Source organism: Lepisosteus platostomus, chromosome 5, assembly GCF_059453375.1.
Source record: "Lepisosteus platostomus isolate fLepPlt1 chromosome 5, fLepPlt1.hap1, whole genome shotgun sequence".
Classification (NCBI taxonomy): domain Eukaryota; kingdom Metazoa; phylum Chordata; class Actinopteri; order Semionotiformes; family Lepisosteidae; genus Lepisosteus; species Lepisosteus platostomus.
The window spans coordinates 20,171,862-20,198,288 of record NC_142615.1 but is presented as its reverse complement, the minus strand read 5'-3'; the positions used below and the strand labels follow the sequence as shown (position 1 = coordinate 20,198,288).

The following is a 26,427-nucleotide window of genomic DNA, read 5'->3' as shown; positions in this document are numbered from 1 at the left end:
CACGCAAGAGAGTTGTCACTCAGAGTGTCGAAGGGTCGATGTATACTGGGGCTCAGTTGAAATGCAACGTCAGGACTTTTCCGAATTATGTCACACGAAGAGAGCACAGCCCTTTCCGCCCTGCCGCGTGTGTCTCGGTAACTCGCTGTGATCGTATAGTGGTCAGTACTTTGCGTTGTGGCCGCAACAACCCCGGTTCGAATCCGGGTCACGGCAGAATAGGGGCGTCTGCTTTTACTACTCGCACGAATGAAGGCAAAAAAAAGCCAATCGACGTGAACGAACGGCGCTTTACAGAGGAGTACTGCCTGACTGGATCGTTGATGAACGACAGAGGCCACTCCGACCTCTTCTCGGTTTTCTTCAATGACTTACTAAGGATCTTCTTCACATTCGCCCATGCAGGGGAAGCCAGTTACACCAAAGCAAACGCAGGAAAGTGCATTTCAAGCAGAGACCAGGAGGGACTTGTTTACACCGAGAGTGGGCGGAGAATGGAACAATGCGCCCAGCCCTGTTGCTGGAGCCGATTCTTGATGAGCTCTTGGGCTCACTAAGAGGCCCCCGCTGGATGCTAATCTTTCTGTTGTTCTTGCAGGTCCTGCGCTGCTTTTGAGCCGACAGAGCTCGACCTGGTCTGTCGGCACAGCCCAATTGCAAATGATCGGCTCCACGTACAGAAGGAACGTGCGTTTGGTACAAGAGTGCACGAAGGCACCGGAAATACATTGGGAACAAATGACCGGTCGCTCAAGACCTCTGTGAAGTACAGGAGCGTGCAAAACGAGGCTGTTTCCGCCCGGTCTCGAACCGGGGACCTTTCGCGTGTTAGGCGAACGTGATAGCCGCTACACTACGGAAACCTGTAAGGACTGCTGCTGGTGTCTCAATTGCGTTTCGGGCTGAGAAAGGGACGCGTCACTTTAGGCAGGTGGCGCTGGAGAGAGGAACAAAGGGCGCGATGAAACAAAATGCCGAAACCCGGGATCGAACCAGGGACCTTTAGATCTTCAGTCTAACGCTCTCCCAACTGAGCTATTTCGGCAGTGCGCAAAGCCCACAGCCACCTGCTCCAGCCTTCCTGTGTTGTGGCATGAGCGCACCAAGAGTAGCGGGAGAGTGTTGCAGGAACGTCACTCAGAAGGAAAGCCACCCAGCTGCGCCCTCTGAGCTCTGTCCAGCGCATCTTCCTCGCATGGACTCCTGCCTGCGACGGGCAGGAAACAATTAGCAAGAACAGAACGACACCCCATGGGTGTCTCATGACCGCACCTTAGGTTGTGACACGTGCAGGTGTGAGGGGTTGCCGGGCTACTTTGGAGCAGAGCTTGGGCGGAGGGGGGGCGGGAAAGCAGACAAAGAGGAGACACCTCAAGGTCTGCACGATCACAGCTCTCCGCCGCCCCAGGCTTCCGCTCGATAAGCTACTGGACACACCCGCCCCTCCTCACACAGACCGTGGAAAAGCCCCCGAGTGGGAGGGCTCGCTCTTCCTCCCAGGGGCTCTTGGACACGACGCCCAGACAGGGCGCGGGGAGCCGCCGCCTGCAAACACGGCTCCAGGCAGGACTCCGTTCCGCAGGAGCCGCAGAGCAGAGGAGATGAGGGCATCTTAGCTCCTGTGCAGAGACCTGAGCTGTTGTTGCTGCGGATGCTGTCTTTTCTGCACTCGGGGTAGGAGTGAATGTTGAGTTGCCCTTAGAAATGAAGCAGAGCACTTCAACGGCACGGGTGTGTGTGTGTGTGCGCCCTGGTGATTCTGGGAGACAGATCGAACCTGGGCTAAAAGAGAGGGGGCTTAGCCCTCTTCCATTTGCTAGTTCAAAGTTGTACAACCCCTTTGTATCTGCTAGGCGGCGCAGTCGTCGTGCACAAAGAACACTTTGAAAAGCGTCAAAGGCAAGTCATTCCGAGTTGGTCGTTTGTGTTTTCCGTTCAGACGCGAAATGCTGACATGATCTCTCGGCTCCTCGGTTGTCATTTCTGCTCCGTAAAGGGATCACAGCACGCGTCGGCTTCCAGCATGCTGGGTCGGGACACGATGCCGGGGGTTGGAGAGAGCGATGTCTTCCTCGTTAGTATAGTGGCAAGTATCCCCGCCTGTCACGCGGGAGACCGGGGTTCGATTCCCCGACGGGGAGTAGCTTTTCTTTCACCTCCTTAGAGAAATGACTGCCTTTCACTTCTCTGTTTTCTTTCACAGCGTCGTGCACCTTTTCATTGCTCTCGCTTTCAGAGCCTCCGCACGGCAGTCGACTCGACATCAGGAAGCACATTGAAGTGAAAGCAGGAAGCGCTGCGACATGCACTGTGCAGATCCCGCCACACTAAGAGGTGAGTGGGTCTGTTCGATGCACAAAGAACGCTTTGAGAAGCGTCAAAGGCAAGTCATTCCGAGTTGGTCGTTTGTGTTTTCCGTTCAGACGCGAAATGCTGAAATGATCTCTCGGCTCCTCGGTTGTCATTTCTGCTCCGTAAAGGAATCACAGCACGCGTCGGCTTCCAGCACGGTGGGTCGGGACACGATGCCGGGGGTCGGAGAGAGCGATGTCTTCCTCGTTAGTATAGGACCTGTCACCTGTCCCCACCTGTCACGCGGGAGACTGGGGTGCATCAGGACGCGCCTTGAAGTGAAAGCAGGATGCGCTGTGACATGCACTGTGCAGATCCCGCCACACTAAGAGGTTGGTCCAGTGGGTCTGTTCGATCACAGCGCTAGGCGAATCCCCAATCCCCTTTTGTGCCTGGCGACAAAAGATGTCTGTTTCCGCCCGGTTTCGAACCGGGGACCTTTCGCGTGTGAGGCGAACGTGATAACCACTACACTACGGAAACGGTGGTAAGACGTGCCCAGCGGCCCAGCGCTGAGCTTCGCCAATGCGATTTAGCTGCTTCCAGTGCCTTTATTGGAGTGCGCTGATGGACCGTGCTCTCTCTCCAGAGACCAGCACGCCTGTCATGGACGGAGCAGGAAAGGCGGCGCCACATTCTACAGCCCTCTCCACGCAATCGACGAAATCGGGCTACTGAAGTGGAGAAAATCGCCTCTCCAGAAAGTGCAAATATCATCTTGGAGACTATAAATCCTATTGCCGAAGGTCAGCCCTGTCTACCAGAGTAACCCTCCCACAGCGATGATCAGCTCGTCTCACACGCGAGAAGTTTCGGTTGGAAACAAGCGCCCCCTCTTCTCGCACGTTTTGCACGTTCGAGTAGTTTTAATGCGGCTCTTTCGTACACGGTGCTGATCTTTTGGAAAGCAGGAGGCAAAACCGAGTCGAACCGCCTGGGTGAAAACCAGGAACCCTAACCGCTAGACTATATGGCAGCGAACAACCATGCTGTTCACGGCATCAAGCAAGCAAACTACATAAATATGAGAAAACACGCAAGAGAGTTGTCACTCAGAGTGTCGAAGGGTCGATGTATACTGGGGCTCAGTTGAAATGCAACGTCAGGACTTTTCCGAATTATGTCACACGAAGAGAGCACAGCCCTTTCCGCCCTGCCGCGTGTGTCTCGGTAACTCGCTGTGATCGTATAGTGGTCAGTACTTTGCGTTGTGGCCGCAACAACCCCGGTTCGAATCCGGGTCACGGCAGAATAGGGGCGTCTGCTTTTACTACTCGCACGAATGAAGGCAAAAAAAAGCCAATCGACGTGAACGAACGGCGCTTTACAGAGGAGTACTGCCTGACTGGATCGTTGATGAACGACAGAGGCCACTCCGACCTCTTCTCGGTTTTCTTCAATGACTTACTAAGGATCTTCTTCACATTCGCCCATGCAGGGGAAGCCAGTTACACCAAAGCAAACGCAGGAAAGTGCATTTCAAGCAGAGACTAGGAGGGACTTGTTTACACCGAGAGTGGGCGGAGAATGGAACAATGCGCCCAGCCCTGTTGCTGGAGCCGATTCTTGATGAGCTCTTGGGCTCACTAAGAGGCCCCCGCTGGATGCTAATCTTTCTGTTGTTCTTGCAGGTCCTGCGCTGCTTTTGAGCCGACAGAGCTCGACCTGGTCTGTCGGCACAGCCCAATTGCAAATGATCGGCTCCGCGTACAGAAGGAACGTGCGTTTGGTACAAGAGTGCACGAAGGCACCGGAAATACATTGGGAACAAATGGCCGGTCGCTCAAGACCGCTGTGAAGTACAGGAGCGTGCAAAACGAGGCTGTTTCCGCCCGGTCTCGAACCGGGGACCTTTCGCGTGTTAGGTGAACGTGATAGCCTCTACACTACGGAAACCTGCAGGGACCGCTGCTGGTGTCTCGCTTGCGTTTCGGGCTGAGAAAGGGACGCGTCACTGTAGGCAGGGGGCGCTGGAGAGAGGAACAAAGGGCGCGATGAAACAAAATGCCGAAACCTGGGATCAAACCAGGGACCTTCAGAGCTTCAGTCTAACGCTCTCCCAGCTGAGCTATTTCGGCAGTGCGCAAAGCCCACAGCCACCTGCTCCAGCCTTCCTGTGTTGCGGCATGAGCGCACCAAGAGGAGCGGGAGAGTGTTGCAGGAACGTCACTCAGAAGGAAAGGAACATGTGACCGGTCGCTCAAGACCTCTGTGAAGTACAGGAGCGTACAGAAAGAGGCTGTTCCCGTCCGGTTTCGAACCGGGGATTTTTCGCGTGTGAGGCAAACGTGATAACCGCTGCACTACGGAAACGGTGAGAAAAGGGACCCACTGGCAGTGAGTATTGAACCTTATTGCATTACTGCTCCCAACCAGTTGATATCAATTTAATTCCTAAGGGTTATGTTCTTGTTTTGAGTATCTCATGTAGACGTTGTAAACAAGTTCAATTACGAAACGGTCTAAATGAATGATATACTTATGTCCTCTTGATATGTGTAACTCTTTGTAACTGAATGAATTTATATCTTTTGTATTCTGTTAAGCCTTACGATAAGATCTGTTAGGTTTGCATGCATATTCTATATATTAACAAATGTATCCTCGTGTATTAGTACCTGTGTGTGCATTGTTTGAGTTATGTCGCATGGTTGGATTCTAAACCATTAAAATAATCAATTTTGTGATTTACTGCCACAAAAATAATTGTCCCATTAAATGCCCAAACCCCTACAGAACTGGTGCCTCGTGAGAGAACACTACAACAGTGTGTGATATCCTGTCCCAGCCTGAGGAGCAGACAGCGAGCCTGTCTCTTAATAATGCTAATAATACAGTGTGTGATTCCCTGCCCCAGCCAGAGGAACAGACAGTGAGCCTGTCTCTCAATAATAATACAGTGTGTGATCTCCTGTCCCAGCCTGAGGAACAGACAGTGAGCCTGTCTCTCAATAATAATAATACAGTGTGTGATTCCCTGCCCCAGCCAGAGGAACAGACAGTGAGCCTGTCTCTCAATAATAATACAGTGTGTGATCCCCTGTCCCAGCTTGGGAAACAGTGAGTCAGCCTCTCAATAATTATAATACAGTGTGATCTACTGTCCCAGCCAGAGGAACACACAGTGAGCCTGTATCTAAATAATAATAATACAGTGCGTGATCTCCTGTACTAGCCTGAGGAACAGACAGCGAGCCTGTCTCTCAATAATGATAACCTAGTATGGAATGTCCTGTCCCAGTCTGAAGGACAAACAGTGAGCATGTCCCTCAGTTATAATAGAACAGTGTGTGTTCTCCAGTCCCAGCAGGAGGAACAGACAGTGAGTCTGTATCTCAATACTAATAATACAGTGTGTGATCTCCTGTCCAAGCCTGGGGAACAGTGAACCAGATACTCAATAATAATAATACAGAGTGTGATCTCCTGTCTCAGCCTGGGGAACACTGAGCCTGTCTCTCAATACTAATTATACAGTGTGTCATTTCCTGCCCCAGTCAGAGGAACAGACAGTGAGCCCGTCTCTCAATAATAATAATACAGTGTGTGATCTCCTGTCCCAGCCTGAGGAACAGACAGGAGTGAGCCAGTCTCTCAATAATAATAAAGCAGATTATGATCTGCTGTCCCAGCCTAAGGAACAGTCAGGAAAGAGCAGGTCTCTCTATAATAATAATACAGTTTGTGATCTCCTGTCCCAGCCTGAGGAACAGACAGTGAGCCTGTCTCTCAATAATAATAATAGAGTGTGTGATTTACTGTCCCAGCCTGAGGAACAGACTGTGAGCCTGTCTCTCAATAATAATAATAGAGTGTGTGATCTCCTGTCCCAGCCTGAGGAACAGACTGTGAGCCTGTCTCTCAGTAATAATAATAGTGTGTGATTTCCTGTCTCAGCCTGAGGAACAGACTGTGAGCCTCTCTCAATAATAATAATCCAGTGTGTGATCTCCTGTTCAAGCCCAAGTGAAGACACAGTGAGCCTATCTGTCAATAATAGTAATACAGTGTGTGATCTCCTGTCCCAGCCTGAGAAACAGACAGTGAGCCTGTCTCTCAATAATAATAATACAGCGTGTGATCTCCTGTCCCAGCCTGAGGAACAGACAGTGAGCCTGCCTCTCAATAAGAAGCCAATGTGTGATCTCCTGTCCCAGCCTGAGGAACAGAGAGTGAGCCTGTCTCTCAATAATAATACAGTGTGTGATCCTCTGTCCCAGCCTGAGAAACAGACAGTGAGCCTGTCTCTCAATAATAATACAGTGTGTGATCCTCTGTCCCAGCCTGAGGAACAGACAGTGAGCCTGTCTCTCAATAATAATAATACAGTGTGAATTCCTGTCTCAGCTTGTGGAACATACAGTGAGCCTGTCTCTCAATAATAATACAGTGTGTGACCATCTGTCCCAGACCGAGGAAAAGACAGTGAGTCTGTCTCTAAATAATAATAATACAGTGTGGGATCTCTTGTCCCAGCCTGGGGAACAGTGAGCCAGACTCTCAATAATAATAATACAGTGTGATCTACTGTCCCAGCCTGAGGAACAGACAGTGAGTTTGTCTCTCAATAATAATACAGTGTTATCTCCTGTCCCAGCCTGGGGAACAGACAGTGAGCCTGTCTCTCAATAATAATAATACAGTGTGTGATCTCCTGTCCCAGACTGAGGAACAGACAGTGAGACTGTCTCTCAATAATTATAATAATACTGTGTGAGCTCCTGACCCAGCCTGGGGAACATACAGTGAGCCTGTCTCTCTAAAATAATAATATAATGTATGACCTCCTGTCCCAGCCTGGGGAATATACAGTGAGCCTGTCTCACTATAATAATAATACAGTGTCTGATCTCCTGTCCCAGCCTGAGGAACAATGAGCCTGTCAATCAATAATAATACAGTATGTGATGTCCTGTCTTCGCCTGAGGAACAGAGAGTAAGCCTGTCTCTCAATAATAATAATTCAGTGTGGGATCTCCTGTCCCAGTCTGATGAACAGACAGTGAGCCTCTCTCTCAATAAAAATAATACAGTGTGTGATCTCCTGTCCCAGCCTGAGGAACAAACAGTGAGCCTGTCTCAAAATAATAATAATACAGTGTGGGATCTCCTGTCCCAGCCTGGGGAACAGTGTGCCAGACTCTCAATAATATTAATAATAATAATACAATGTGATCTACTGTCCCAGATTGAGGAACAGACAGTGAGCCTGTCTCAATAATTATACAGTGTGTGACCATCTGTCCCAGACCGAGGAAAAGACAGTGAGTCTGTCTCTAAATAATAATAATACAGTGTGGGATCTCTTGTCCCAGCCTGGGGAACAGTGAGCCAGACTCTCAATAATAATAATACAGTGTGATCTACTGTCCCAGCCTGAGGAACAGACAGTGAGTTTGTCTCTCAATAATAATACAGTGTTATCTCCTGTCCCAGCCTGGGGAACAGACAGTGAGCCTGTCTCTCAATAATAATAATACAGTGTGTGATCTCCTGTCCCAGACTGAGGAACAGACAGTGAGACTGTCTCTCAATAATTATAATAATACTGTGTGAGCTCCTGACCCAGCCTGGGGAACATACAGTGAGCCTGTCTCTCTAAAATAATAATTCAGTGTGGGATCTCCTGTCCAACTCTGAGGAACAGACAGTGAGCCTGTCTCTCAATAATAATAATACAGTGTGGGATCTCCTGTCCCAGCCTGGGGAACAGTGAGCCAGACTCTCAATAATCTTAATAATAATAATACAGTGTGATCTACTGTCCCAGCCTGAGGTACAGTGAGCCTGTCTCTCAATAATAATATAGTGTGTGACCATCTTCTGTGGTCTGTTTCAAATCCGCCCGCGATGAGACACCGAGGAGAAATGAAGAGCCCCAGTCGCGCTAGAAAATCACCCGGGAAAGAGACTTTCAATGTAGGAAAAAAAAGTCGTTAGTAACAGACATAATATGTTTGTTTTGTTTTTTTAATCGCTGCGATGTGTGACTAAGCTCATACGACTAAGAGTTGCCCCCTTTGTCTAGATCTGGTAACCTGCTCGTCGCTGGTGGGCCAGATCGTGTCCCCCGTCACTACACTGGGGCATTAAGACCCACACAGAGCGCAGGGTGAGTGCCCCCTGCTGGCCCCACTGAGAGGTTGTATCCCACCTCCTCCGCTCTCTGCGAAAAGCAGTATCTTCAGGCCCTGACATCCCACCCCTGCCACTCTCTGCGTAAATAAGTATCGTCAGGCCCTGACATCCCACCCCCGCCACTGTCTACGTAAAGTAGTATCGTCAGGGCCTGACATCCCACTCCCGCCACTCTCTGTGTAAAGTAGTGTCATATGGCCCTGACACCAATCCCTCCACTCTCTGCATAAAGCAGTGTCTTATGGCCCTGAAACCCTCCCCTCCACTCTCTACATAAAGCAGTGTTGTCAAGCCCTGACATCCCTCCCCCACCACTCTCTGCGTAAAGCACTGCCGTATAACCCTGACACCCACCCCTCCACACTCTGCGTTAAGCTGTGTTGTCAGGCCCTGATATCCCACCCCCGCCACTCTCTGTGTAAAGCAGTGTCATATGGCCCTGACATCCCACCCCCACCACTCTCTGTGTAAAGCACTGCTGTATGGCCCTGACATCACACCGCCACCACTCTCTGCGGAAAGCACTGTCATAAAGCCCTGACACCCACCCCTCCATTTTTTGCATAAAGCAGTGTCGTCAAGCCCTGCCACTCTCTGCGTAAAGAAGTGTCGTATGGCCCTGAAATCCCACCCCCACCACTAACTGTGTAAAGTAGTATCGTCAGGCCCTGACATCCCACCCCTGCCACTCCCTGCGTAAAGAAGTGTCATATGGCCCTGACATCACACCCCCACCACTCTCTGTCGAAAGCACTGTCGTATAGCCCTGACATCCCACCCCTCCACTCTCTGCATAAAGCAGTGTCGTCAAGCTCTGACATCCCACCCCCACCACTCTCTGTGTAAAGCAGTGTCATATGGCCCTGACATCCTAGCCCCGCCACTCTCTGTGTAAAGCAGTGTCATATGGCCCTGACATCCCACCCCCACCACTCTCTGTGTAAAGCACTGTTGTATGGCCCTGACATCACACCCCCACCACTCTCTGCGGAAAGCACTGTCGTATAGCCTTGACACCCACCTCTCCACTCTCTGTGTAAAGCAGTGTCATCTAGCCCTGACATCCCACCCCCTCCACTCTCTGAATAAAGAAGTGTCGTATGGCCCTGACATCCCACCCCTCCACTCTCTGCGTAATACGGTATCGTCAGGCCTTGACATCCAACCCCCGCCACTCTCTGCGTAAAGCAGACACGTTACAGACATTTACAACAAAGACATATTATAAAATATTGACATATACTGTAGGCGGCTGGAGCATTATTGGGAGACAGACTCACTGTTCCTCAGGCTGTGACAGGAGATCACATACTGGGCTGCCAGATCAACTGAGTTCACTCCTCCCTCTCCCAGTAGGATTGGGACCCGTTGTGATTCTGGCAGGTGTGGGAACTCTGGGATTAGATTTCTGAATTTCGGGAAGAATGTTTCTCTAATCCCAGAGTATCTGTCACAGTGCAGTAGGAAGTGCACCTCTGTCTCTATTTCTCCCCGCTGGCAGTGGGAGCACAGCCTGTCCTCTCTGGGCAGCCAGGTCTGCCTGTGTCGCCCAGTTTCTATGGCCAGGTTGTGGTCACTGAGCCTGTACTTCGTCAGGGTCTGTTTCTGTTTGTTATTTTTTATTTTGGTCAAATATTCAGCTAGTGTGTATTGTCTGTTTAAGGTTCTGTAGCATTCCAGTTTATGTTGTGTTTGTGTGTGTGTGTCCCAGTGTGTGAGATATTGCTGTTTGATCTGTGCTGTGATGTGGTTGAGTCTGGGTTGTGGTGCTCTAGCAGTGCTGTCCTGAGGCTGGTTAGTGTCGGTGTCACTCACTGCGAGTGTGATCTCAGCAGAGTCTCTGTACTCTTGGGACACTTGACTCACCTGTCTCTCTCTTTCTCTCCCTGTGCTGTCCCTCTCCTGCCCCCTCTCTCCCTCCTCGGACTCCAGCTGGAGGAGGTCCAATCACCACCTCCTGTGAGACAGAAGAAAAATAAGGTGGGTAATGCTCTGATCCTCTCTTTAAATCTGTCCAGTGTCCAGTCAGTATCCAGTCAGTGTGTCTGTATGAACCCCTCTCTCTCTCTCAGTGCAGTGTTCATGTACTGGAGTGTCCAGTCAGTGTGTCTGTATGAACCCCTCTCTCTCTCAGTGCAGTGTTCATGTACTGGAGTGTCCAGTCATGTGTCTGTATGAACCCCTCTCTCTCTCTCAGTGCAGTGTTCATGTCCTGGAGTGTCCAGTCCGACTCTTAACGTGACTCTCCTGTCTCTGCTTCAGAAGCACTGGTGCGTCTTTTTAAAGTCCCTGAGCTGCGTGTCGGTGGAGACAGATGATCAGGACGAGCTGATGGAGGCGGCGGAGACCGTGGGTCAGGAGAGGAAGAGCGAGGGAGAGGAGGAGCAGGATGCCGGGAAGGACAAGTAGAGGAAGAGGAGGTGCAGGTGAGCAGACAGGGGGGCGCCGCCCGGTCATGTCTGTGATTCAAGGAGGAGTCTCCTCTTGCTGTTTGATGTCATGGTGACGTCTGTGTCTGTGTCCCTCACACCTGCAATAACAATATTCTTTCCAGGTTCCTTTCCTGGTTCTGTGCCAGCTATGATCTGGACTGGACTGGACTGGACTGGACTGGAGTGGAGCTGAGGGACGCCAGACTGGACTGCACTGAAGCTGAGGGGCCCCAGACTGAACTGGACAGGAGCTGAGGGACACCAGACTGGACTGGACTGGAGCCTAGGGACACCAGACTGGACTGGACCGGAGCTGAGAGACACCAGACTGGACTGCACCGGAGCTGAGAGACACCAGACTGGACTGGACTGGAGCTGAGGGACCCCAGACTGTGCTGGACCGAAGCTGAGGGACACCAGACTGTGCTGGACCGAAGCTGAGGGAACCCAGTCTGTGCTGGACCGAAGCTGAGGGACCCCAGTCTGGACTGCACTGGAGCTGAGGGGCCCCAGACTGGACTGGACTGAAGCTGAGGGGCCCCAAACTGGACTGGACTGAAGCTGAGGGACCCCAGACCCCAGTCTGGACTGAAGCTTGTAATTTTTGTTCTTTTGTTAAGCATCAATAAAATTTTTTTTTAAAAAATCTATTTAGCTTTTGGTTTTTTCCCTCCCCCCCCCCAAAGTTGCTGCTGGGAGAGGTGTGAGTGGGGCCAGCAGGGGGCGCTCTCACCCTGTGGTCTGTGTGAGTCCTGATGCCCCACTATAGTGACGGGGGACACTGGACTGTAAACAGGCGCCGTCCTTCGGATGGGAGGTCAAACCAAGGTCCTGACTCTCTGTGCTCATTAACAATCCCGGGGTGTCTCTGGAGAAGAGTAGGGGTGTTACCCCAGTGTCCTGGCCTGATTCCCCCCCTGGTCTTGACCCATCATGGCCTCCTACTCACCCCCCTCTCTGAACTGGCTCCATCCCTCTGTTCCCTCTGCTGTGTGCTGAGCGGACTGGAGCATCATCCAGGTGGGGGCTGCACACTGGGGGGGCTGGAGGGGATCCCCCTGACCTGGGAAGAGCTCTGAGTGGAGAGTCCAGACGAATTAATTATTATTATTATTCGTGCTGCACTGGGCTTCAGTCCTGGCAGTGAGAGGGGGACTCTGTGATCAGTACAGATACTTATGACTGTATAATAATACACGATAGAAATGGAAAACAGGGTAGCGCTGTAGTCTCTTCGAAACGTTTTGAACTGTCAGAAGAAGTTTTCACAACCCGGACTCGTGAAGGTACAGGTCTTCTCCCATCGTCCGGAGCAAGGTGTATCGTGTCCTGGTGATTTCTCCCGTTTCGAACGGAGTCCAATGTCGCGTTTCTACTTTATTAGAGAGAGGCACTGAACATCCTGTGATGGACTGGTGTCCTGTCCAGGGTGTGTGAGGGTGTGTGTGTCCAGTGATGGACTGCTGTCCTGTCCAGGGTGTGTGTGTGTCCTGTGATGGACTGGTGGATCACAATATTAATTCTCCTCCTTGATTCCCTCCTTCATCGCCAGAGTGAAAGCGGGACACGGCAGTAAAAGCTCAGCCCTGCTGGTGGTGGTCCTCTCGGCCACACGGGGGCGCTGTGGCCCCACGGGGGGGTTATGTTCAAGTCCCGCTGGGAATCGCACCGACGCGGCGGAGTTCGTGAACGTCCCAGACACCAAGAAAACGAGAGAGAGAAAAAAGGTCGTTTTCGGGGTTCAAGAAGCAACCCCGAGATTCAGGGAGTTTCCCCGCTGAGCTTACTCTGCCGAAAACACGCAGGTTTTATTTTTTTCCCGTGCCCCCCCCTCACACAGGCCGTTTCTGTAGCGTGAAGTTGTGTTTTTTTGCGCGGCGGTCGGTGAAGGGCGAAATTTAATTTATTTTTTTCTCACGGTTTGAAACAGAAACAGCCGGGTGGTGTTGTAGAGAGGTCGACGTGCCCGGTTTTCCTCGTCTGCGAAGCCCGTTTTTTTTTTTGGGGGGGGGGGGGGGTCGTGAGGTCCCACGCAGCGCTCGGAAAAGAAAATGACGTTTCTTTTCCCCGCAGGACGGGGGGGAACCCGTGTTTTTTGGACGTGGCGTGGCCCGAAATTTCCGCCCTTGGGCGCTAGAGGGGGGTGGAGTTTGGTCTTTCTTTGATTTGGGGGTCGGCGGGGGGGGTCTAATTTCACTGAACCAAACCCCACGGAAACCCGTGTTGGACGTGGGGGTGCTGAATGCGCCCTCGACGTGATTTTGTCTTTAAATTCAAGTGCAGCTTTTGTCACCCTTGGGCCGGAAACAGCTGGACCCGTTTCCCCTGCCTGTCCGAGGTGGCGACTACCGGGGTCGTACAGGGACACCCGGCTGGCCGCCGAGAGTTGGGAAAAATAAAATGTCCACCCAAAAAAAACAACAACCGTGAAAAATGACGGCCATTTTTGTTTCGCGGCCGAGCCGTGAGCGCGTCGGGGGTGACGTCACGGTGGCGTCACAATGAGCCGCCTGATGTCACAGAGCGGCGGATTCTAGCGGGGGGGCGGCGCCGGAGCCCCATGAGCTCAGAGGAGTGAAGAGAGAAGAGGAGGAAAGCGCTATATAGTCCTTTCTAAACACGTGTTTCTTCCAATAAAGTTACTTCGACTTAGATCGTTAGTTTCAACTTCAGAAACGCTCTTCAGAATCCCCGTGAAATCGGTAAGTCAGTCAAAAGTGAGAAATAACAAAATAAGTGGAGAAATAAGTTGTTTTTTTTACCGTTACTCAACTCTTATGGGTGTGATCGTGCTGTAAAAAGATATTGAGAGGAGGTGCACCTCTACTCAGAGAGTGGTGGGGGTGGGGAACAAGCTGCCCAGCCCTGTGGTTGAAGCCGATACCCTGGCTTCTCTCCAGACACAGCTGAGTGAGCTCCTCCAGTCAGGACAGGAGGCTCTTCTCTACACAGAGGGTGGCGGGGGTGTGGAACAAAGCTGATAACCTGGCTCCTCTCCAGACACAGCTGGGTGAGGTCCTCCAGTTAGGACAGGAGGCTCTACTGTACACAGAGGGGGGCGGGGGTGGGGAACAAGCCGCCCAGCTGTGTGGCTCCGCCCCCTCCCCTCCCCTCTGTGACTCTGCTTGTCTCGGCAGGACGATGGACCGACAGAGATGCCGCACGGCCGTGCGCGGTCGCAGCAGGACCCGGGCCCGGCGAGGCGTCGTAAGTCCACCCCTCCCGCCCGCCGTCCAGCGTCCAGCCCTCCTCCGACTGGCCTCTCCGCCCCCAGCAGTGCTCGCTGTATTATAATAATAATAATAATAATAAACTTCACTGATAGAGCACCTTTCACACACATAGCAGCGCAAAGCGCTTGACAGACCAGGTCTCACGGTAACACCTCTAGACGAGGAGAGACACTTCCAGTGGTGATCTTGACTGAGGACACGCCTCGGCTCAAGAGACAGGGTCGCGGGTCCGAGGAAAACCAAGCTGCAGGTCCATTATGGCCTTCTGAGAGCACAGATTGCCTCTGGACGTCCCACACTCTTCCTGGACACACTGTAGAGACTCACCTGTCCAGACTCTCACTGGACACACTGTACACACTCACCTGTCCACACTCTCACTGGACACACTGTACACACTCACCTGTCCACACTTTCACTGGACACACTGTACACACTCACCTGTCCAGACTCTCACTGGACAGACTGTAGAGACTCACCTGTCCAGACTCTTTCTGGACACACTGGACACACTCACCTGTCCAGACTCTCACTGGACACACTGTACACACTCACCTGTCCACACTCTCACTGGACACACTGTACACACTCACCTGTCCAGACTCTCACTGGACACACTGTACACACTCACCTGTCCACACTCTCACTGGACACACTGTACACACTCACCTGTCCACACTCTCACTGGACACACTGTACACACTCACCTGTCCAGACTCTCACTGGACAGACTGTAGAGACTCACCTGTCCAGACTCTCACTGGACACACTGTACACACTCACCTGTCCACACTCTCACTGGACACACTGTAGAGACTGCCCAAGGCCTCTAGTCTCGACACGACTGGGCTGGGCTATGTGGTCAGAGCTGTCTCGGAGATGGGCTGTTTGGCGTCTTCACAGGTCACACCGGTCAGGCCGAACCCGGACTGGCAGCGGGAGAGGTCCCGGCCCAAATCCCGGTGCTTTTCCGTAAGTCTGACCCGGTCGCCTTCCGCGAGACTGGACCGGCCGCCCTGTGGTGGGCCCGGTGCCCCACATCTACCCTACAGCTCCCCACACTGACCCCTAAACTCCCGATACCCTACAGCTCCCCACACTGACCCCTAAACTCCCGATACCCTACAGCTCCCCACACTGACCCCTAAACTCCCGATACCCTACAGCTCCCCACTCTGACCCCTAAACTCCCGATACCCTACAGCTCCCCACACTGACCCCTAAACTCCCGATACCCTACAGCTCCCCACACTGACCCCTAAACTCCCGATACCCTACAGCTCCCCACACTGACCCCTAAACTCCCGATACCCTACAGCTCCCCACACTGACCCCTAAACTCCCGATACCCTACAGCTCCACACTCTGACCCCCACAGTCCTGATGGCCGAGAGGTCTCTGCTTGCTGTAGTGATTGAGTGAGCTCTGTGGACCTGACCTCTGTCTTGTGTCCTCGTTTCCAGCGTCTCCTAGTGGTCCGTCATTTCTCAAGACCTGAAGGTGAGATCTGGGGAGGAGACAGAGCACCCCCTAACACCCCTGAGCTGGGTTACAGGGTAAGACAGCTTCTTACTGTTGGACACACCTGTCCACACTCTTACTGGACACACTGTCCACACTCGCCTGTCCGGACTCTTACTGGACACACTGGACACACTCACCTGTCCAGACTCTTGCTGGACACACTGTACACACTCACCTGTCCAGACTCTTACTGTCCACACTCACCTGTCCACACTCTCACTGGACACACTGTACAGACTCGCCTGTCCACACTCTCACTGGACACACTGTACACACTCACCTGTCCAGACTCTCACTGGACACACTGGACACACTCACCTGTCCAGACTCTCACTGGACACACTGTACACACTCACCTGTCCAGACTCTTTCTGGACACACTGTACACACTCACCTGTCCAGACTCTCACTGGACACACTGGACACACTCACCTGTCCAGACTCTCACTGGACACACTGTAGAGACTCACCTGTCCACACTCTCACTGGACACACTGTACACTCTCACCTGTCCAGACTCTCACTGGACACACTGGACACACTCACCTGTCCAGACTCTTACTGGACACACTCACCTGTCCACACTCTCACTGGACACACTGGACACACTCACCTGTCCAGACTCTTACTGGACAAACTGTACACACTCACCTGTCCACACTCTCACTGGACACACTGTCTACACTCACCTGTCCACACTCTCACTGTCCACACTCACCTGTCCAGGCGTAGTCTCATCCCCCCTGCGTTGTGTCTCCCCCTCTCCCCGCTGGACAGAATCCCGAGGTGTCTTCGTGTCTCCCCGAGCTCGTCCAGAAGCTGGAGAGGGCGGCCGAGCTGCATCTGGAGCTCCCAGAGTCGCCCGGCTCGTCCCGCTCGGGCTCGCCCGGCTCGTTCCGCTCGGTGTCCCCCCCGTCCTCGCCCGAGAGCCCCCTCCGCCCCCCGCCCCCGGCCCCCCCCTCCGGCCCCCTCCGGCCCCTGACCGCCCCGCCCCGCCGCCCCCCCTTCCTCGCCGCCATGCCCCTCGAGCCCCCCCTGCTGCCCGGGGCGGTGCCCCTGCCCCTGCCCCCGCCCGTCCTGCCCCCCATCGCCCGCCCGGCCCCGCCAGGCCCCGCCTGGGGCTCCCCGGTGCGGAGGGCAAGGAGAGAGGCGGAGATGTCTGACGAGGCAAGTGGGGCAGAGTCTGTCCGTCTGTCTGTCTGTCTGTCTGTCCGTCCATCTGTCTGTCTGTCTGTCTGTCTGTCCATCTGTCCGTCTGTCTGTCCGTCTGTCCGTCTGTCCGTCTGTCCGTCTGTCTGTCTGTCTGTCTGTCCATCCGTCTGTCCTTCTGTCCGTCCGTCTGTCTGTCTGTCCATCTGTCCTTCTGTCCGTCTGTCTGTCCATCCGTCTGTCTGTCTGTTTGTCTGTCTGTCCATCTGTCCGTCTGTCTGTCTGTCTGTCTGTCTGTCCATCCGTCTGTCTGTCTGTCCGTCTGTCCGTCTGTCCGTCTGTCTGTCTGTCTGTCCATCTGTCCATCTGTCCGTCTGTCTGTCTGTCTGTCTGTCTGTCCATCCGTCTGTCTGTCTGTCTGTCTGTCTGTCCGTCTGTCCATCTGTCTGTCTGTCTGTCCATCTGTCCTGCTGTCCTTTTCTCTGTCTATCTTTCCTTCTGTCCATCTGTCCCTTTCACTGTCCTTCTGTCTTTCTGTTCTTTTCTCTTTCCATCTGTCCTTCTGACTTTCTGTTCTTTTCTCTGTCCATCTGTCTGTCCGTCCATCTGTCTGTCTGTCCATCTGTCCGTCTGTCCTTCTGTCCTTTTCTCTGTCCATCTTTCCTTCTGTCCATCTGTCCCTTTCACTGTCCTTCTGTCTTTCTGTTCTTTTCTCTGTCCATCTGTCCTTCTGACTTTCTGTTCTTTTCTCTGTCCATCTGTCCTTCTGTCCATCTCTTTCTGTCCGTCTGTCTTTCTGTCCGTCTGTCCTTCTGTCCTTTTCTCTGTCCATCTTTCCTTCTGTCCATCTGTCCCTTTCACTGTCCTTCTGTCTTTCTGTTCTTTTCTCTGTCCATCTGTCCTTCTGACTTTCTGTTCTTTTCTCTGTCCATCTGTCCTTCAGTCCATCTGTCTTTCTGTCCTTTTCTCTCTTTCTGTCCATCAGTCCATCTGTCCTTTTCTCTGTCTTTTTGTCCGTCTGTACTTCGCTCTTTCTGTCTTTCTGTCCTTCTGTCTGAGTCTCTGTGTTTGTCCCTCTCTCCCTGTCTCTCTCCCTGTGTCTCCCTGCTCTCTGTCTGTCCTGCGTTGTCCCAGCTGGGTCTCTCTCCCTGTGTCTCCCTGCTCTCTGTCTGTCCTGCGTTGTCCCAGCTGGGCCTGTCTCCCCGGCTCTCTGCCTTCAGCTCTGTTCGCCGATGTCCCGCCAGCCCGTCTCTCTCTCAGCCTGTCTCTTGACTTGCAGGAGGAAGAGGAGGTGGAGACAGCTCTTCCGGCAGGAGAGAGGAAGGAGGTCAGTGCTGGTCCCACCCTGCCCCCTGTCCTGTCTGTGGTGGAGTTTCGCCGTCTTGTCTGTCCCTGGGTCTCAGTGTCTCTCTCTCTTTCAGCCCTGTCTGTCAGTGTCTCTCTCTCGGCCTGCTGTCTGTCTGTCCCTGCCTCTCTGTCTCTCTCTCTTTCAGCCCTGTCTGTCAGTGTCTCTCTCTCGGCCTGCTGTCTCCCTGTCCCTGGGTCTCAGTGTCTCTCTCTCTTTCAGCCCTGTCTGTCAGTGTCTCTCTCCTCCTCCTCTCTGTCCTCAGTGTGTCTCTCTCCTCCTCCTCTCTGTCCTGTGGTGTCCAGGCAGTGTGTCTCTCTCCTCCTCCTCCTCTCTGTCCTGTGGTGTCCAGGCAGTGTGTCTCTCTCCTCCTCCTCCTCTCTGTCCTGTGGTGTCCAGTGGGTCAGTATTAGTGGGCTACACCCAGGCTCACTCCCTGCGAGTGTGATCTCAGCAGAGTCTCTGTGCTCTTGGGACACTTGACTCACCTGTCTCTCTCTTTCTCTCCCTGTGCTGTCCCTCTCCTGCCCCCTCTCTCCCTCCTCGGACTCCAGCTGGAGGAGGTCCAATCACCACCTCCTGTGAGACAGAAGAAAAAGAAGGTGGGTGATGCTCTGATCCTCTCTTTACTCCTGTCCAGTGTCCAATCAGTGTGTGTGTATGAACCCCTCTCTCTCTCAGTGCAGTGTTCATGTCCTGGAGTGTCCAGTCAGTGTGTCTGTATGAACCCCTCTCTCTCTCAGTGCAGTGTTCATGTACTGGAGTGTCCAGTCAGTGTGTCTGTATGAACCCCTCTCTCTCTCTCAGTGCAGTGTTCATGTCCTGGAGTGTCCAGTCAGTGTGTCTGTATGAACCCCTCTCTCTCTCAGTGCAGTGTTCATGTACTGGAGTGTCCAGTCAGTGTGTCTGTGTGAACCCCTCTCTCTCTCAGTGCAGTGTTCATGTACTGGAGTGTCCAGTCAGTGTGTCTGTGTGAACCCCTCTCTCTCTCAGTGCAGTGTTCATGTACTGGAGTGTCCAGTCCGACTCTTAACGTGACTCTCCTGTCTCTGCTTCAGAAGCGCTGGTGCGCCCTTCTTAACTCCCTGAGCTGCGTGTCGGTGGAGCCAGAAGACCAGGACGAGCCGATGGAGACCGTAGCTCAGGAGAGGAAGAGCGAGGGAGAGGAGGAGCTGGCTGCCGGGAAGGACAAGAGGAGGAAGAGGAGGTGCAGGTGAGCAGACAGGGGGGCGCCGCCTGGTCGTGTCTGTGATTCAAGGAGGAGTCTCCTCTTGCTGTTTGATGTCATGGTGACGTCTGTGTCTGTGTCCCTCACACCTGCAATAACAATATTCTTTCCAGGTTCCTTTCCTGGTTCTGTGCCGGCTAAGATCTGGACTGGACTGGACTGGACTGGACTGGAGCTGAGGGACACCAGACGGAACTGGACAGGAGCCTAGGGACACCAGACTGGACTGGACCGGAGCTGAGAGACACCAGACTGGACTGGACTGGAGCTGAGGGACCCCAGACTGTGCTGGACCGAAGCTGAGGGACCCCAGTCTGGACCGAAGCTGAGGGACCCCAGACTGTGCTGGACCGAAGCTGAGGGACCCCAGTCTGTGCTGGGCCGAAGCTTAGGGACACCAGACTGTGCTGGACCGAAGCTGAGGGACCCCAGTCTGTGCTGGACCGAAGCTGAGGGACCCCAGACTGTGCTGGACCAAAGCTGAGGGACCCCAGTCTGGACCGAAGCTGAGGGACCCCAGTCTGTGCTGGACCGAAGCTGAGGGACCCCAGTCTGGACTGCACTGGAGCTGAGGGACACCAGACTGGACTGGAGCTGAGAGACACCAGACTGGACTGGAGCTGAGGGGCCCCAGACTGGACTGGACCGGAGCTGAGAGACACCAGACTGGACTGGAGCTGAGAGACACCAGACTGGACAGGACCAAAGCTGAGGGACCCCAGACTGTGCTGGACCGAAGCTGAGGGACCCCAGTCTGGACTGCACTGGAGCTGAGGGACCCCAGTCTGGACTGGACTGGAGCTGAGAGACACCAGACTGGACTGGAGCTGAGGGGCCCCAGACTGGACTGGACCGCAGCTGAGAGACACCAGACTGGACTGGACTGAAGCTTGTAATTTTTATTCTTTTGTTAAGGATCAATAAAAAAAAATAAAAAAAAAATCTGTTTAGCTTTTAGTTTTTTCCCTCCCCCCCCCCCCCCCAAGGCTGCTGCTGGGAGAGGTGTGAGTGGGGCCAGCAGGGGGCGCTCTCACCCTGCGGTCTGTGTGGGTCCTGATGCCCCAGTATAGTGACGGGGGACACTGGACTGTAAACAGGCGCCGTCAAACCGAGGTCCTGACTCTCTGTGCTCATTAACAATCCCGGGGTGTCTCTGGAGAAGAGTAGGGGTGTTACCCCAGTGTCCTGGCCTGATTCCCCCCCTGGTCTTGACCCATCATGGCCTCCTAATCACCCCCCCCTCTCTGAACTGGCTCCATCCCTCTGCTCTCCTCCCCACTGAGAGCTGCTGTGTGCTGAGCGGACTGGAGCATCATCCAGGTGGGGGCTGCACACTGGGGGGGCTGGAGGGGATCCCCCTGACCTGGGAAGAGCTCTGAGTGGAGGGTCCAGACTTATTCATTATTATTATTATTATTCGTGCTGCACTGGGCTTCAGTCCTGGCAGTGAGAGGGGGACTCTGTGATCAGGACAGATACTTATGACTGTATAATAACACACGATAGAAATGGAAAACAGGGTAGCGCTGTAGTCTCTTCGAAACGTTTTGAACTGCCAGAAGAAGTTTTCACAACCCGGACTCGTGAAGGTACAGGTCTTCTCCCATCGTCCGGAGCAAGGTGTATCGTGTCCTGGTGATTTCTCCCGTTTCGAACGGAGTCCAATGTCGCGTTTCTACTTTATTAGAGAGAGGCACTGAACATCCTGTGATGGACTGGTGTCCTGTCCAGGTTGTGTGAGTGTGTGTGTGTCCTGTGATGGACTGGTGGCCTGTCCAGGGTGTGTGAGTGTGTGTGTGTCCTGTGATGTACTGGTGTCCTGTCCAGGGTGTGTGAGTGTGTGTGTGTGTCCTGTGATGGACTGGTGTCCTGTCCAGGGTGGGTGAGTGTGTGTGTGTGTCCTGTGATGGACTGCTGCCCTGTCCAGGGTGTGTGAGTGTGTGTGTGTGTCCTGTGATGGACTGGTGTCCTGTCCAGGGTGGGTGAGTGTGTGTGTGTCCTGTGATGGACTGCTGTCCTGTCCAGGGTTTGTATGTGTGTCCTGTGATGGACTGGTGTCCTGTGATGGAGTGGTGTTCTATCCAGGGTGTGTGTGTCCTGTGATGTACTGGTGTCCTGTCCAGGGTGTGTGTGTCCTGTGATGGACTGGTGTCCTGTGATGGACTGGTGTTCTATCCAGGGTGTGTGTGTCCTGTGATGGACTGGTGTCCTGTCCAGGATGTGTGAGTGTGTGTGTGTCCTGTGATGGACTGGTGTCCTGTCCAGGGTGTGTGAGTGTGTGTGTGTGTGTCCTGTGATGGACTGCTGTCCTGTCCAGGGTTTGTATGTGTGTCCTTTGATGGACTGGTGTTCTGTCCAGGGTGTGTGTGTCCTGTGATGGACTGGTGTCCTGTCCAGGGTGTGTGTGTGTCCTGTGATGGACTGGTGTCCTGTGAAAGACTGGTGTCCTGTCCAGGGTGTGTGTGTGTCCTGTGATGGACTGGTGGATCACAATATTAATTCTCCTCCTTGATTCCCTCCTTCATCGCCAGAGTGAAAGCGGGACACGGCAGTAAAAGCTCAGCCCTGCAGGTGGTGGTCCTCTCGGCCACACGGGGGCACTGTGTCCCCTACGGGGGGGTTATGTTCAAGTCCCGCTTGGAATCGCACCGACGCAGCGGAGTTCGTGAACGTCCCCGACAACAAGAAAACGAGAGAGAGAAAAAAGGTCGTTTTCGGGGTTCAAGAAGCAACCCCGAGATTCAGGGAGTTTCCCCGCTGAGCTTACTCTGCCGAAAACACGCAGGTTTTATTTTTTTCCCGTGTCCCCCCCCCCACACACACAGCCCGTTTCTGTAGCGTGAAGTTGTGTTTTTTTGCGCGGCGGTCGGTGAGGGGCGACATTTTATTTATTTATTTTTTTTCCCACGGTCTGAAACAGAAACGGCCGGGTGGTGTTGTAGAGAGGTCGACGTGCCTGGGTTTCCTCGTCTACCGAAGCCCGTTTTTTTTTTGGGGGGGGTCGTGAGGTCCCACGCAGCGCTCGGAAAAGAAAATGGCGTCTCTTTTCCCCGCAGGACGGGGGGGACCCGTGTTTTTTGGACGTGGCGTGGCCCGAAATCTCCGCCCTTGGGCGCTAGAGGGGGGTGGAGGTTGGTCTTTCTTCGACTTGGGGGTCGGGGGGGTGCTACTTTCACTTAACCCCACCCCACGGAAACCCGTGTTGGACGTGGGGGTGCTGAATGCGCCCTCGACGTGATTTTGTCTTTAAATTCAAGTGCAGCTTTTGTCACCCTTGGGCCGGAAACAGCTGGACCCGTTTCCCCTGCCTGTCCGAGGTGGCGACTACCGGGGTCGTACAGGGACACCCGGCTGGCCGCCGAGAGTTGGAAAAATAAAATGTCCGCCCCCCCAAAAAAAAACAACCGCGAAAAATGGCGGCCATTTTTGTTTCGCGGCCGAGCCGTGAGCGCGTCGGGGGCTGACGTCACGGGGGCGTCACAATGAGCCGCCTGACGTCACAGAGCGGCGGATTCTAGCGGGGGGCGGCGCCGGAGCCCCGTGAGCTCAGAGGAGTGAAGAGAGAGGAGGAGGAAAGAACTATATAGCGCTTAATAAACAGAATCGCTCTTCAGTATCCCCGTGAAATCGGTAAGTCAGTCAAAAGCGCCGCTGGCAAGAAATAACAAAATAAGTGGAGAAATAAGTTGTTTTTTTTTTACCGTTACTCCACTCTTATGGGTGTGATCGTGCTGTAAAAAGATATTGAGAGGAGGTGCACCTCTACACAGAGGGTGGTGGGGGTGGGGAACAGGCCGCCCAGTCCGTGTGGTTGAAGCCGATACCCTGGCTCCTCTCCAGACACAGCTGGGTGAGCTCCTCCAGTCAGGACAGGTGGCTCTACTGTACACAGAGGGGGGTGGGGGTGGGGAACAAAGCCGATACCCTGGCTTCTCTCCAGACACAGCTGGGTGAGATTCTCCAGTCAGGACAGGAGGCTCTACTGTACACAGAGGGGGGTGGGGGTGGGGAACAAAGCCGATACCCTGGCTCCTCTCCAGACACAGCTGGGTGAGCTCCTCCAGTCAGGACAGGAGGCTCTACTGTACACAGAGGGTGGTGGGGGTGGGGAACAAAGCCGATACCCTGGCTTCTCTCCAGACACAGCTGGGTGAGCTCCTCCAGTCAGGACAGGAGGCTCTTCTATACACAGAGGGTGGCGGGGGTGGGGAACAAGCTGCCCAGCCCTGTGGTTGAAGCCGATACCTTGGCTTCTCTCCAGCCACAGCTGTGTGAGCTCCTCCAGTCAGGACAGGAGGCTCTACTGTACACAAAGAGTGGCGGGGGTGTGGAACAAAGCTGATACCCCGGCTTCTCTCCAGACACAGCTGGGTGAGGTCCTCCAGTTAGGACAGGAGGCTCTTCTGTACACAGAGGGGGGCGGGGGTGGGGAACAAGCCGCCCAGCTGTGTGGCTCCGCCCCCTCCCCTCCCCTCTGTGACTCTGCTTGTCTCGGCAGGACGATGGACCGACAGAGATGCCGCACGGCCGTGCGCGGTCGCAGCAGGACCCGGGCCCGGCGAGGCGTCGTAAGTCCACCCCTCCCGCCCGCCGTCCAGCGTCCAGCGTCCAGCCCTCCTCCGACTGGCCTCTCCGCCCCCAGCAGAGCTCGCTGTATTATAATAATAATAATAATAAACTTCACTGATAGAGCACCTTTCACACACATAGCAGCGCAAAGCGCTTGACAGACCAGGTCTCACGGTAACACCTCCAGACGAGGAGAGACACTTCCAGTGGTGATCTTGACTGAGGACACGCCTCGGCTCAAGAGACAGGGTCGCAGGTCCATTATAGCCTTCTGAGAGCACAGATTGCCTCTGAACGTCCCAGACTCTTACTGGACACACTGTACACACTCACCTGTCCAGACTCTCACTGGACACACTGTACACACTCACCTGTCCACACTCTTACTGGACACACTGGACACACTCACCTGTCCAGACTCTCACTGGACACACTGTACACACTCACCTGTCCACACTCTCACTGGACACACTGTAAACACTCACCTGTCCACACTCTCACTGGACACACTGTAGAGACTGCCCAAGGCCCCTAGTCGCGACACGACTGGGCTGGGCTATGTGGTCAGAGCTGTCTCGGAGATGGGCTGTTTGGCGTCTTCACAGGTCACACCGGTCAGGCCGAATCCGGACTGGCAGCGGGAGAGGTCCCGGCCCAAGTCCCGGTGCTTTTCCGTAAGTCTCACCTGGTCGCCTTCCGCGAGACTGGACCGGCCGCCCTGTGGTGGGCCCGGTGCCCCACATCTACCCTACAGCTCCCCACACTGACCCCTAAACTCCCGATACCCTACAGCTCCCCACACTGACCCCTAAACTCCCGATACCCTACAGCTCCCCACACTGACCCCTAAACTCCCGATACCCTACAGCTCCCCACACTGACCCCTAAACTCCCGATACCCTACAGCTCCCCACACTGAACCCTAAACTCCCGATACCCTACAGCTCCCCACACTGACCCCTAAACTCCCGATACCCTACAGCTCCCCACTCTGACCCCCACAGTCCTGATGGCCGAGAGGTCTCTGCTTGTTGTAGTGATTGAGTGAGCTCTGTGGACCTGACCTTTGTCTTGTGTCCTCGTTTCCAGCGTCTCCTAGTGGTCCGGCATTTCACACGACCTGAAGGTGAGATCTGGGGAGGAGACAGAGCACCCCCTAACACCCCTGAGCTGGGTTACAGGGTAAGACAGCTTCTTACTGTTGGACACACCTGTCCACACTCTTACTGGACACACTGGACACACTCGCCTGTCCGGATTCTTACTGGACAAACTGGACACACTCACCTGTCCACATTCTCACTGGACACACTGTACATACTCACCTGTCCACACTCTCACTGGACACACTGTACACACTCACCTGTCCACACTCTCACTGGACACAGTGTACACACTCACCCGTCCAGGCGTAGTCTGTGCTCCTCATCCCCCCTGCGTTGTGTCTCCCCCTCTCCCCGCTGGACAGAATCCTGTGGTGTCTTCGTGTCTCCCCGAGCTCGTCCAGAAGCTGGAGAGGGCGGCCGAGCTGCAGCTGGAGCTCCCGGGGTCGCCCGGCTCGTCCCGCTCGGGCTCGCCCGGCTCGTTCCGCTCGGTGTCCCCCCCCTCCTCGCCCGAGAGCCCCCTCCGCTCCCCGCCCCCGGCCCCCCCCTCCGGCCCCCTCAGGCCCCTGACCGCCCCGCCCCGCCGCCCCCCCTTCCTCGCCGTCATGCCCCTCGAGCCCCCCCTGCTGCCCGGGGCGGTGCCCCTGCCCCTGCCCCCGCCCGTCCTGCCCCCCATCGCCCGCCCGGCCCCGCCAGGCCCCTCCTGGGGCTCCCCGGTGCGGAGGGCAAGGAGAGAGGCTGAGATGTCTGACGAGGCAAGTGGGGCAGAGTCTGTCCGTCTGTCCGTCCATCTGTCCGTCTGTCCATCTATCCTTCTGTCCATCTGTCCTTTTCTCTGTCCTGTCCTTCTGTCCTTTTCTCTGTCCTTCTGTCTTTCTGTTCTTTTCTGTGTCCATCTGTCTTTCTGTCCTTTTCTGTCTTTCTGTCTTTTTCTGTCTTTCTATCCATCACTCTATCCTTTTCTCTGTCCATCTGTCCTTCTGTCCATCTGTCTTTCTGTCCTTTTCTGTCTTTCTGTCCTTTTCTCTGTCTTTTTGTCCATCTGTACTTCTCTCTTTCTGTCTTTCTGTCCTTCTGTCTGAGTCTCTCTTTTTCTCTGTGTCTGTCCCTCTCTCCCTGTCTCTCTCCCTGTGTCTTTCCATGTCTCCCTGCTCTCTGTCTGTCCTGCGTTGTCCCAGCTGGGTCTGTCTCCCTGTGTCTCTCCGTGTGTCCCCCTGCTCTCTGTCTGTCCTGCGTTGTCCCAGCCGGGTCTCTCTCCCTGTGTCTCTCCGTGTGTCTCCCTGCCTGTCTCTCTGTCTGTCCTGCGTTGTCCCAGCTAGGTCTCCCTCCCTCCTCTCTCTCTCCGTGTGTCTCC

At 54.2% G+C, this 26,427-nt stretch overlaps 1 long non-coding RNA gene and 6 other non-coding genes across 7 annotated transcripts; 4 read left to right on the top strand and 3 right to left on the bottom strand.

Annotated features, from left to right (window-relative positions):
- Positions 1 to 144: 144 nt before the first annotated feature.
- trnah-gug (transfer RNA histidin (anticodon GUG)) lies at positions 145 to 216 on the top strand. Its single transcript has one exon. It is a non-coding gene; the product is annotated as a tRNA-His (tRNA).
- A 574-nt stretch (positions 217 to 790) lies between these two features.
- trnav-aac (transfer RNA valine (anticodon AAC)) lies at positions 791 to 863 on the bottom strand. The gene has a single exon. It is a non-coding gene; the product is annotated as a tRNA-Val (tRNA).
- Positions 864 to 972: 109 nt separating this feature from the next.
- trnaf-gaa (transfer RNA phenylalanine (anticodon GAA)) lies at positions 973 to 1,045 on the bottom strand. The gene has a single exon. It is a non-coding gene; the product is annotated as a tRNA-Phe (tRNA).
- Positions 1,046 to 2,069: 1,024 nt separating this feature from the next.
- trnad-guc (transfer RNA aspartic acid (anticodon GUC)) lies at positions 2,070 to 2,141 on the top strand. Its single transcript has one exon. It is a non-coding gene; the product is annotated as a tRNA-Asp (tRNA).
- A 621-nt stretch (positions 2,142 to 2,762) lies between these two features.
- Positions 2,763 to 2,835, bottom strand: trnav-cac (transfer RNA valine (anticodon CAC)). Its single transcript has one exon. It is a non-coding gene; the product is annotated as a tRNA-Val (tRNA).
- Positions 2,836 to 3,529: 694 nt separating this feature from the next.
- Positions 3,530 to 3,601, top strand: trnah-gug (transfer RNA histidin (anticodon GUG)). Its single transcript has one exon. It is a non-coding gene; the product is annotated as a tRNA-His (tRNA).
- A 12,023-nt stretch (positions 3,602 to 15,624) lies between these two features.
- Positions 15,625 to 19,382, top strand: LOC148664618 (uncharacterized). The gene is made up of 3 exons (XR_015936522.1): positions 15,625 to 15,711; positions 18,108 to 18,155; positions 18,728 to 19,382. It is a non-coding gene; the product is annotated as an uncharacterized LOC148664618 (long non-coding RNA).
- Positions 19,383 to 26,427: the final 7,045 nt, after the last annotated feature.